Source organism: Sinohyriopsis cumingii, chromosome 11, assembly GCF_028554795.1.
Source record: "Sinohyriopsis cumingii isolate HCF-2022 chromosome 11, ASM2855479v2, whole genome shotgun sequence".
Lineage (NCBI taxonomy): Eukaryota > Metazoa > Mollusca > Bivalvia > Unionida > Unionidae > Sinohyriopsis > Sinohyriopsis cumingii.
Genome location: NC_142971.1, coordinates 76,093,434 through 76,106,248, shown reverse-complemented (window position 1 = coordinate 76,106,248; position 12,815 = coordinate 76,093,434). Strand labels below are relative to the sequence as shown.

The 12,815-nt window shown below is 34.0% G+C and overlaps 1 protein-coding gene across 1 annotated transcript in view; it reads right to left on the bottom strand.

The window, feature by feature from the left end:
• Window positions 1-5,777, bottom strand: part of LOC149788780 (uncharacterized) — a 67,367-nt gene extending 61,590 nt beyond the window's left edge. Inside the window, exons 1-3 of the mRNA XM_089974909.1 lie at window positions 5,703-5,777; window positions 2,954-3,059; window positions 846-1,027 (exon numbers count right to left, since the gene is read on the bottom strand). The gene's annotated coding sequence lies outside the window, so the exon portion shown is untranslated. The remainder of the gene's footprint in view (window positions 1-845; window positions 1,028-2,953; window positions 3,060-5,702) is intronic.
• Window positions 5,778-12,815: the final 7,038 nt, after the last annotated feature.

Below are 12,815 nucleotides of genomic sequence, written 5' to 3'. Positions count from 1 at the left end.
ATGTAGAGAATTTTGTGTTCTTTCACTTTCTTATTACAAACAGTATGCAACATTCCTTTAAAAATTTTCAAGTTTTTCTATATCTGAAATAAGTTATTTTGTTGATATCATGTGAAAAGTGGACCTAAAATGTTAGGTTGTGAGATATGTGTACTTGTGTGACCCGGTCAAATTTTATCAATGCTGTAGTTTCACCTCATATTTCAGCAGATTAGGAACATTGTAATACTCTTAATTTGTGAGAAAATAAATACTCTTCCTCTCCGTTTTGACGCAGGTATGACAATGCAGCAGCAATTTCACTTGACCACCTTGTATCATCAAGTGGTTGGAGAAAATTCTTGTTTGTATTCCCAAATTTCATCAACATCTACAAAATTCAAGGTTTGTTCACTGTCGGGAAAGCTTTGTATCATTCTCTCTACTATCACTCTATTTATTTTTTATGGACAAGTTTCAGCCTAGTCTGACTTTTCACAATTTGCAAGAGTAACAAATCCACAAATCCACCTATCTAACCAACTTGTCATTCTTCACTGAAAAACAACTATAAATGCAATATTTAGAACTTCATTTCTTGTCATCTCAACAGCATGGCAGTTGTAATATCAGCCCTGAATTTGTTGATAATAGTCTTGCAACAAATAAATCTTCCATTTTTCAGAAAATATATCCTAAGCGCAGACATGGATATACTAATCCTGGTTCATCAACTGGGACAAGTTTACAACTCCACTAAAAATGTTCAATTCTTCGTTGGACCTATTGATGAGTCCCTTCAACATTAAAAACTAAAGAAAATCTTCCAAGTAAATCTAGACAGAGGGAGTACAAATTAGACTTACATGCAACTCTGACTTCCCAAAATCCTGACAGTGCTGTTCCCTGGTTATTTTGAGCAAAACACTGGTATGTCCCCTCTCCACCTACAACTGTCACATGTTTGATTCTTATGACACCTGTGTTTGAATTAATTTCATACTGTGCATCATTTGTCAGTGCAATTCCATCCTTTCTCCAGATGTACCTGTAAAAACGTCAAATTAACGTTATTATAAACCAATTTCTTTCAGCTGAATTAATTGTTTTTTATTCTGTTTTATAGAATGTTAGTACTTATAAAATGAATCAAAACCTAATATTTTAACTGGATACTGAAGTGTATTTGTTTTTAAATTCCTTATTATTAATATAAATGAATTTAATCTTCAATGGTTTCTTCCATGTTTATTATTGTTACGACTCTATGGTCACAAAATAAGTAACATAAAGAAGCAAAACCTACAAGTCTTGTGAAATTTAATAACACACTTAATTATCAAATCATATATGAAAATGTTCGAGAACTTGCAGTATTATGACTTGAATCCAGAATAATCATAATAAAGTTCTATGTAAGCAACAAATGAATGAAAAGTTTTAATAACATGAGTTGGAACAAAATACATAACATGTAGTTCTGTCCACAAGTATGAGATATACACATTAGGTACCTGTAAATTAAAATCTACACTGTTCCACCTGAGTTTTCAAACAAACTGTCATAATCTGCTGGTACATTATATTAGGGTATGACTGATCTAAGCTGTGTGGTGTCAAATTGCACATCGTGACGGTTGAACAATTAATGAATTACAGTGGTACTTGTTTACCAAGAGATGTCAATATTTTAGAATATAAAGACTGAGCATGGTTGAGAGACAGCAGTGAAATGGCACATCAAGTGAAGGGAGTGTCAGAAAATGGTGCATATTTGTTATATTTATAGATATAAAAGACCTTAATGCCAATGAATCAGATGTTTTATTTTTACTTACCTAACGCACTTAGTTTAGCAACTGCACTTTTATAATGATAACAAAATCATTTCTCAAAATGCAAGGAAAAAACTCTTAATATGACAACATTTAAACACATCTAAGAAGAATAAAATAGATATGCAAAGAGGTACCCAATCAATTCCTTTGTCCTTAATATTCAACCTATATTTCTGTTTGCTCCATAGTTTTGATGTTTTTCTAATTAATGAACACATTATAAAAATGATGTCTGTTTAATGATACAAAAAAAGCCAAATGATTTCAAGCAATTAAAAAAGATCTTTCTGTATTTTGATCAAAGCTCAAGACTTTTTCTCTCGGAAAGATGGCCTAATTCTCTGAGATGTTCTTATCAAATCAGTAATTGGCATTACTGTTATATCAACACTGATCAAATAGTTGCATAGATAGCATGGTCATCGTATTATGGTACTTAAAACTATTGTCAAATTATGTCAACATTTAAAAGTTGGGATTAAAAACTCATTTAATATGGCTCATGAATATAACTCTGCCTGATGGACTCACCATATCAGTATGTCATGTCCAACGTGTTTCTTCCCCAGGGCTTTTTAATGTAGCTTTAACAAGTTATATCATATCCCTATGTCTGCTTATAGTTTGAAGTGAAGACAGACAAGCCACATTATCCTGACACCAGGCCAACCAGCCCTAACACTAAACTCTTAATGCTGAGCAAGGCAGTTGCTAGTACCATTTTTTAAAAGTCTTTAGTATGACTCCACCAGGTTTCAAACCAGTGACCTCCTGGATTAGAGGCAGACACTCTAACCACTTAGGCCACTCCCAGCATGTACTGATTTGTCAAAATCTGCACTGCTATTACCTGTGTTTTCTAAGATACGTTCATGATTAGTTTCTTTATGTGGTGACACACCTGGTACAGGCTAATAACTGGAAAGGTGAACAGCATGTCAGCATAGACAAGTAAAAAATTACAGAGGTACTTGTATACCCACACATATCAAAGTAGTGCTCATATAGACTAGATACAATACTATGGTACATTTGGACCAATGACTACATTGGAACTCACATTTACCCTCAAAGATCAAGGTGGTTCCAATCATTTTTATACCCATTTATCACTAACATAGCACAGTGATACTTACGTGGGATTAGGATCTCCTCCAGCCTGACACCTTTCTGTTGCACTACTGCCTGGCTTGACATATTATGTGTTGAAAAAAGTTGTTAACATGTTAGGAGGGTCAGCCCCTGTAATGAAAGAGGACAATGAAATTTATAATAAGGTGTGCAAAAGTTTCCAAGAGCATTTCTTTTTTTCCTCTCATTTATAATAATAATTGTAGTCACATTGTCATGGTGACCAAGAAAAGCGAATGGGTTGCATCACACTAGTAATGATAGTTTCCTGCACTGTCCTATGATTATGCACTCTCTGTCTGGAATTAGGTAACTTTATTCATCCATTTTCCACAAAGCATAACATACCAGTAGAACAATTGGTGAAATGAATCATCAATATATCAATAGTTTTGCTGTAACGATACACAAGAGACAGAAAATCGATACAAATGATACCTATCATATGCAAAATATTTTAGTCTGCACCAGTCATGAATAATTATTATTAGCCTGCCTTATTCGTTTTTAAAGTTAGAATCCCTCTGAAACAGCATATGCTGTAACATGCACTCATAAAAACGAGACTATTGAGAATACGTGCTCGCTGGCTGTAGATTAACACAAGGTGACATGGTTTGTCATTTGCTCCACCTGTCCATGCTAATTATCTTAAAAAGCAGCATGTTCAGCACTAATAAATCTTAACTGTGTGGAGAGGAAATAATGGAAAATTCTGATCTCGTAAATGTACAAAAAAAATGGGAATATTTGCAATACAAATGGATGGAAGCTGTTTATAATAGCGATAACAATGAGTACTTCGAAGGCTTTGAACTTCCTGCTGTGTACTATAACCTAATTTCATCAATGGTCTAAATATATTCATTGGATGGTAATGTTTGCAAATTTTATGAACGCATAGCACAAGTATTTGATGGTCTTGCGCACCTCTTGAATATGTTCAGCTATTTTATAGTGAATATGTAATTGTAGAAATACCAAGATTTTCAAACATGCGTGCGCACCACAAGCAAGATACAGGCCAAAATCAATACAAGGTGCTTGGACAAGTGTCAGATTATCTGAATTGGCCTTGTATGGTAAATATACCCAAATTTTGTCAATTGACTAAATATCGACTGAATTATAAGATTCACAAATTTTGATGTGCATAGGCCCAGCACAAGCATTTGATGGATCTTGAACACGTCTTGAATATGTTAAGATAGTGTGTAGCGAATATGTAATTTTAGAAAGAGCGAGAGTTTCTTATATGACTGAATACGTTAAGCGAGAGACTGACCCATATCAACATTACCTGCGTTGACCTTTTATTGCATTTAGATATTAATGCAAGTTATGATCTTTCACAGAGTATTATTATATTGGCAAAAATGGGAGTTAATTCTGGCTTCCTGGATTCGATTTCAGATCAATTATGTCACGTGACATAAAATGTTAAATGTATTTCAATGACGATACAGGTAGAAGGTTTGCTAGTTAAACTCTCAAAATAACTGTCTTGTACATTCGTTATATTAGTTTCCTGTAAACATGGTCAAAGTACACTGGATCAAAAAACAAACCAAATGTTACTCTAATAAATGTTTCATTTAATAATTCTGGTTCAATAACATAACAATTATCTTCAACCTATCTTTTGATTTACCAGTATGATCACCTGTCTGAGACTAGACTTGTTTATGAACATATTTTCATCGACCTGAATTGGTTTTCTTTACAATGATGTTTAATATGTAAACAAGGTCAAAACACGTTTTTATTCATATTTATTTCTACCAAGACGACCATAAAACTGTACATTTTACGTTTCTTAACACCTGTAAAAAATATTGTCACCCACATGTGGTCTTCCCTGAAATGTGACATAATATTGCATATATTCAAGGCATGATTTATATGAACATGACAATGGATGAAAAACAGACCACATATTGTTATACAAATGCGTCATTTAATATTTCTAATTGAATGTCATAAAAAGAACCTTTAACTTACCTTTTGATTTACCAGTATGATCACCTGTGTGAGGCTAAACTTATATACTTTTCATAGATCTAAATTAGTATTCTTTACAATGATGTCAAATATGCATTCCTATCACAAGAAATACAATGTTTATATGTCACTGAAAATATATTGCCTACTTTTATGAAACTTGAAAGTTACTTAGTTTTGAAATTTAGTGTTCACTTGTAATTTTTTAGTTAAAGTTCTCTGAATAAATTGAAACCTCTGATGGTGGCCACGTGGAAATTCATTTATAAGAGGCTACTGATAATGATAAATTATACTTTTATCTCCTGAAAAGAAGTATGCAAAACGAATTTTTTTCTGAAACGATTTATCATAATTATTACCTCTAACCATTTGACTCAATAATCTATACATTTTCGTACCATAAGTGAAAGACAATACTGCACATAAAACGAGAGATTCCCCAAAAACCAGTTTTTCGTGGAGTCCAAGTTTTCTTTTAATCACAATGTATCTGACCTCTGACAATGTGTCCAAAAACCAACTGGCATATTCCATACCTTTGTTACAAACAGTGACAGAATATATTCAAGGTTAAATTGTCTAGGACAGTTATTATACATATATATTATGGGTTCACATTGTTGTACAAACTATAGCAGCAAACAATTGGAAGAATCCGTGTCCAGGTTATCTGTTTTATACTTTATAAACTGCCATACTTGTCGTAAAATTATTTTCACTCTTCTTTCTTCCACGGATTGCTTAACTTACCCATTACAAAGGTCCACAACATAAGGGTACATCCTATTAGTGGGAAAACAAATCCCATTCTGTCACTTTCCTTCTGCCCACGAAGCACGTCGTCCTTTTCTGCACTCTTGCCACAAATATCAATAAAATAAATGCATATTTACGCTGCTGAATGTTAAATATTCGATAAATATTCATCTGCAAAATAAATAATTGCCTTTTTACCTATTTATTTCCATTTTTTCATTAATGAATTGAATTGAATAGCACAACTTGAGTTACCTCCCATTATGTACTAGTATATATTGCACCTTAAAAATAGATTGACCCGGAAGTAGTATGTTTCAAATTTACTGCCCATGATGACAGGGGTCGTTACAAAGAAAATCAAGGGATAGGGTTCTAACCTGTAACAATATAATATGTTAATAGTGTTACAGGTTAGAACCCAAATCTGTTGATTTTCTTTGTAACGAGCCACTGTGCCCGTGATTATTATTGTGAGATATCAAAACTGCCCGGGAACCAGGATGTGGAGTGAATAATCTGCCAATGTCGCCAACAAGCACTATACATATATACTATTTATTTTGATATCTAAGAAGTTTTCAATAATGCTAATTAGTAACATTATAATGAGTGAGCTGTTATATGTCTTTCGAAATACCTCTATTCACTATTGCTGGTCTTGAGCCCAAACTAAGAGGATTGTGGCTGTCATTAGAAATACAAGTGATACCATTTATTTAAATCCAGGCTTAGTAAGTTCATAACTTCACTTAAGTTCATATTATATGCTGCTGCATTTTCTTCTCTCAGTCTACCATTAACAACGACAACAAAAGAAAAATGGTGTTTACTCAGAATTTATTCCTATATTTATCAAAAAATTTGTTTTGGAACAGATATTTTGTTGGAAAAGCTGAAAGAATAAAATTGGGGGAAAATCATGATGGTATAATAATACAATTGTTTACTTATAATAAAAGAATACTGGATTTAGTGTACAACATCCTTGCAATAATTAAATGGCATTGTGAATATGCAGAACCCCAATTCTTTAATGTACATGTACTGTTTAAGGTACAAAACTGTTTTGCATACTTCATAACTTATTTCTCTAATAGTGCAAATAATAGGAGACAGAAGACATTTAGAAAGAATTAATTTGTCAAAATAAGTTAAATATCAAGATTAGTTTAATGGACGTTTGAAAATTTACTATTAAAGTAAAATTGCCTATTTTTGAGAGAAAAATCCTAATAGTAATACACGTAATTTTATTTAAATTAGCAGTAATGTAGAGGATGCTGATTTATTTATGAAATATACCATAAACGTGTGTTTCATGTTCATTACTCCAAAGTAAAATACCCAAGAACCACCTCGGAAAATCAGTAATGACATATTCACGTAAAACACAAAACACAATTCTAAAAAAGTGATGGAGATGCAGTTATCAGCTGTGAGTCACATAGATAACACATGTTGAGTAGCAGACTGGATGATTGGTATGGAACGAATTGTATTTGCCTTGTCAGAATAGTTGGTAAAGATTTTAAGAGGACTTCCTGGTTGGAAAAAAGTGAATTGGAGAAATGTATTATTTTTTTCATCGTATGTGTCCTTGTTTCACTTCATTAATAATAATGATATGACTTTTGACAAATCTTTTTGTCCGAGTGACTCAATGCTGATAAGTGTAAAAAAATGTCGAGGCTGCGACAGATGTGTCCTCTGTAGAAATGGGTGTTTATTAAACTAGGTCAAAATTAGGTAGTGTAAAAATAGGAAGTGGAACAATACACAATATGGACAACGCTCGCTGTGGAAGACATTGGGCTGACATACAGACACATCAAGATGTATTTAATAAGATTCATACACATATTATATACTGTTGTATAGCTCTCCTTGTATGCTTCAGATTTATACTATAAACATTGAAGTTTGTGATACCGAGACAAACGGCAATGGAAGATGCACGTATCAAGGTTATGAAGATTGTTAAATTCACAAGCGATACAGAGTCAAATATACCAAAACTTTCATATTGCATTTTCTTACATTTCTACTATCACAGATCGATTTAGACTGATGCGAAACCTATCAATTTATATCAAATTTGTCAAAATCGGGGTTTATTTACTATTGTTATGAGTTATTCACCTGTATGGAAAACGATCGTATAGGAAGACATTAGGCGAAATGACAGACAAAGGAAAATATACTTAATAAGATACATACACATACTATTTACAGTTGTACGGCTTTAATTATATGCTTTAGATATATAGCAATAGCATCGAAATATGTAGTACGATCGCAAAACGGCAATGGTAGATTCACGTAGCAAGGATATGCAGATCGGTAAAGTCGCACCCGATATTCAGTAAAAAGAACAAAACCTTCTATTTTGCATTTTCACACATGTCTAATGGCACAGATCGATTTAGTATGATCAGAAACATATCAATTAAAATCAAATTTGTCATCTGATATCAAATGTGTCAAAACCGTTGTTTTTGCGATTGTTATGACTTATTCGCCCATATGAAAAACTTTCGTATAGGTCGGATCTAGGCGCACGGACAGACAAATAAAGACGTGCTTATTAAGATATATACACACATTTTATAATATTGTATAGTTTTTATTCTATACTTCAGATCTCTAATATTAGCATCGAAGTATGTGCTACAATCACAAAACGGGAAGGGTGTATTAAAGTAGCAAGCATATGAAGATCGGTAAAGTCGCACCCGATATTCCGTAAAAAGTGGAACATTTTTATTTTGTATTTTCACACACGTCTATTGGCACAAATCGATTTAGGCAGATGAGAACCTATATATTAATATGAAATTTGTCAAAAGCTGTGTTTGTTTACTATTGGTATAAATTATTCACCTATATGGAAACCGTTCGGATAGGAAGGCATCGGGTGCACAAACAGACATATGAAACCGTACTTAATAAGATACATACACATATTATTTAATGTTGTACATCTTAAATTATATGCTTCAAATCTATAGTATTAGCATCCAAGTATGTGCTACTATCGCAAAACGGGAAGGGTAGATGCACATATCAAGGATATGAAGATCGGTAAAGTCGCAAGCAATAATGAGTCATAAATACCAACTTTTTTATTATTAATTTTCTCGACTTTTTTTGGCACAGATCGATTTAAACTGATGAGAAACCTATACATTGATATTATATATGTCGAAATATATGGTTGTTTAAGATTGGTACAACTAATTTACCTATATGGAAAATCTTTGTGTTGGAAGGTATTTGGCGTACGGAAAGACAAATGAAGACGTACTTAATAATATATGTAAACATGTTATATGCTGTTGTTTAGCTTTAATTGTATGCTTGAAATCAGTAGTATTAGCATCGAAGTATGTTGTAACCCCCCTCCCCTTAGTACGCTACTGAAAGCAGACTTTGTCAAATGCTAAGAGACACTAATTGCTCGAAAATTATAATTTAAAAAATATTTATGTATTTATGGACTCGTATATTATAACCTTATAATGCGCCTTCATTTTCCATCAGGTAGGTCTCCAGGTCGAGTTGTCATGAAAAACAGGAACCAGTATCGTACATTCTTTACTAAGCGACTTCTCCGATGGTGCAATGTGTCTATAGAGCGTCCGCCTCGGATGCGAGGGGTCGCGTATTCAAACCCCGGCCGAATCATACTAAAGACATAAAAATGGTACTAGCAGCTGCCTCTTTTGGTGCCGATCATTAAGAGGTTAGTGTTCGGATTAGTCGGCCTGGTGTCAGGATAGTGTGACTGGGTGGGACAAGTTTGTCTTATGTCCGCTAAAATGCAAAAGCCTACTGAACCAAGTCGAACAGGTTACGTATTATACAACTTATTTTCGAGGTTTCAGCGCCCCCCCCCCTTAAATGCGTACATATATTATCAGTATACCTCCATGCTCAAGCCTATGCATTTGGGTTACCCCCCCCACCCCTCTATGCGTACATACCAAATGGACGGCCCCTAACCATTCATGAGATGGTATTGATTCAAATTTACGAGTGCGATTGTGATGTACGCATTTTCCTACACAAACACGGGATGGTATTATTCAACCGTACATGTCCACAAAACTATATATATTTATAGATATATGTATACAACCATGGTACATCAATTAGGTATCTAATTACATAATGACAGTGTAGTGGTTAGCAAATTTGAGAAATATACTTTTTTATTCAGACACCATGCCAAAAGGAAAGAACTAACTTACAGTTTACGCTGAACTAAATTAAATTTACTATTTTTGTTTCCAGCATGGTCGGAATATGTTTACATGTTTCATATTAGGAAACAATTTGCATTATGGCTAAGTATATCTAAGAAGGAAATAAGATGTTCTTACAAACTCTTATTTTGTTGGTGTATTGGTTACCTCTCAACATATGAACCATTCTTTGCCATCTCACGATTATAATCCGTATGTACTTAAGCGTTGTCTCATTTGTAGTGTTAATTTTTAAATGTATACTTTGCTTGTAAAATGATCCCACTTTATATAAATGTACAAACACCGCAATCGTGATGTGCTTACAGGAATACATTCTTCTGAGTTCTACTGAAGTCAGTTATTCAATATAATTTGTAAAACGATATGGACTGATTGATAAAAGTGACTGTTTTCTTTACTTTGGTTTGTCGCAATATTTTTCTAACACAGTACTAATATACACTGGTCACACATGACGCCCCAAAGAAGCAGTTGTAGTTAATTCTTTTTTACCTGTAGTAATGGGATTTTTACAATATCTGGCTGTGGCAGATGTACGTCGATTATCAGACAATGGTCGGCTTTTGCACTATTCGCTTATTTCCCTACTTCGAGTGCGGACTGATTGACCGTTAAGCAAAATCTCAATTAATCTCTGCGATTTATGTGCAACGTACGATATTGTGCCCAGTGTTTATTTAATTCCATCATCGTTTAACAAAACTTCTTTTCTTATCCTCTCTAAATCAACTTTTGTTGACCAAAGACAATACATTTTATAAGCAAGGCAGAACGCAAAATCACATTACCCATCCACGAGTACAATGAAAATATGTAAACAAAAATAGTTAATAAAATTCCAAGGTATGTATAATATTGTAATATATTTTGGAGTATGCGCATTTGTTTACCGCTCTCCATTTTAAGGATTCCTTATATACTTGCTTGAATATGGGAAGTCGGTGCTGGGATTATAGTCTTTAGACCAAAATAATTAGCCAATTACTAGGGGCAAACGTTACGGAGTGAAGTGTAAGTGAGTTTCAAGATGACATGGTTTACTTTTGGTGAATTCAGGTAAGAGCCGCATGAGTATCCCTGTCACTCAGTAGTCCCTATTCAAATCTAATTGCGTGAATTGATCGTGTGACTCCAGGTGCAGTATTTATGACTGGAGATTGGTAAATTATACAATGGAATCAACAGAAAAGGACTGTTCCGCCGTCGGCGGGCGCCATTTGTTGTTGCTGTGGTGGTAAATATGTTACAAAGTTACAGGCGAAATGAAGCTAAAAATCATGATTTAAAAGGCCTAAGGTGGCGTAGTAAAAACGGTTCCCTGTATTAGGTTGTTGAGTTGTATAGTTTCACGGCGTGAAATACTGGCGGTAAGTTACGGAAAGTTAACGAAGAGAAGCTTTGCAGTTGTGACATTGACATACAATTGGGAAGTTGGGATTTGTGGTCATGTATTAATTAGAGTAACATTACTGATAGATTGGACGCGTTGGACTTTCCAGTTTGCAGAAGTAGTTGTACAGGATTCCTTTGAATCGGGGAAACCTATGACTCGTAGCGGGATTCGCGCAAGGGCTTGACATCGCTCGGTCAAGAAACCCATTTGGTTGATACAATATTTCTTGCGTGAGCATAATGCAAGTATGTATACTGGCTTGCACTGTTTTCAGCTATGATGTACGATGTTAAGATCTCAGTCGGTCAGGATATTCTTTAACAACGGTATCTTTTATCCTAACACGTCTTTCAATACGGTACCATTTACCCCTTGCAATAAAGTGTATCAGCTGGAGGTTGAGGATGAACTAATCGATATTGAATTTCTCTAAATACTGTTTGGTCAATGTTCGGATCTCATTATCTTGTTATTGCAAAAAATATATATTGGTTATAATCAATTACACCTTTAGTTTTATGATTATTTAGACATTCTATATAAATCCAGCATGGTATCAGTTAATATTTCGACGATATTGTTATATGTGACCAGTACATTTGAACATGTATGATTATAAACAGTAAAATTAGGCATTTAAACTGTAGGAAAAGAAATTCTACTGAAAAATGTTTCATCAGCATAAAAAACTAAGGATTGTCAAATCCGAGACTAGCAATATTTTATAGTACCTATATTTGCTCTTTTCAGGCCAAGTTCTCACGTAATGGCTTGTTTTAGTAGATTGCTTGTTTTTGTGTGGGTTTTTGTTTTGTGCTCCCACACAAAATGCGCATGCGCGGAATTTATTTTCCGTTGCCATGACGTATAAAAGTTACCGGCCATGCACCAACATTTTTCTTTATACATCAGATTTGCATAACATGATTAAAAGTAGTTATACTTGAACAAAAAGAACCAAAAAAAACCTATAAAGTGTACAGAAAAAATAATTTAATTTCTCGAAATAAAAGTATACATCACTGTTACTTAGATACGATTTTCCACCTATAGAGGACGCCAGCAGGAAATGACGTACATTTATCCCCACAAGACGAAGTACGGGGGGGGGGGGCCGGCACCAGACAGACCCCCCACCCCACTTTTCCAAAAAATTATAGTGTTTTATGTGTATTTATCCCCCCCCCCATGTGTTGTATGTTTTATATTATGCAAAAGAATTTAGGTCAAAAAAATTTAATTCTCCTTTTTAACGGGGTATTTCTTTTAAAACCTAGTTTTATCTATAGGGTTGTTTTTCCGAATAGGTTTCCATCTTTCCATCACCTGACTTGAAATCCCTTCCCTATACTCTTGGTTGACCTTGGCTAGAGGTCGCCTATATCCCGTGTGTGCTATATATATATATGCTATAGTTTGTGTATGCTATATTTTGCTTCCATG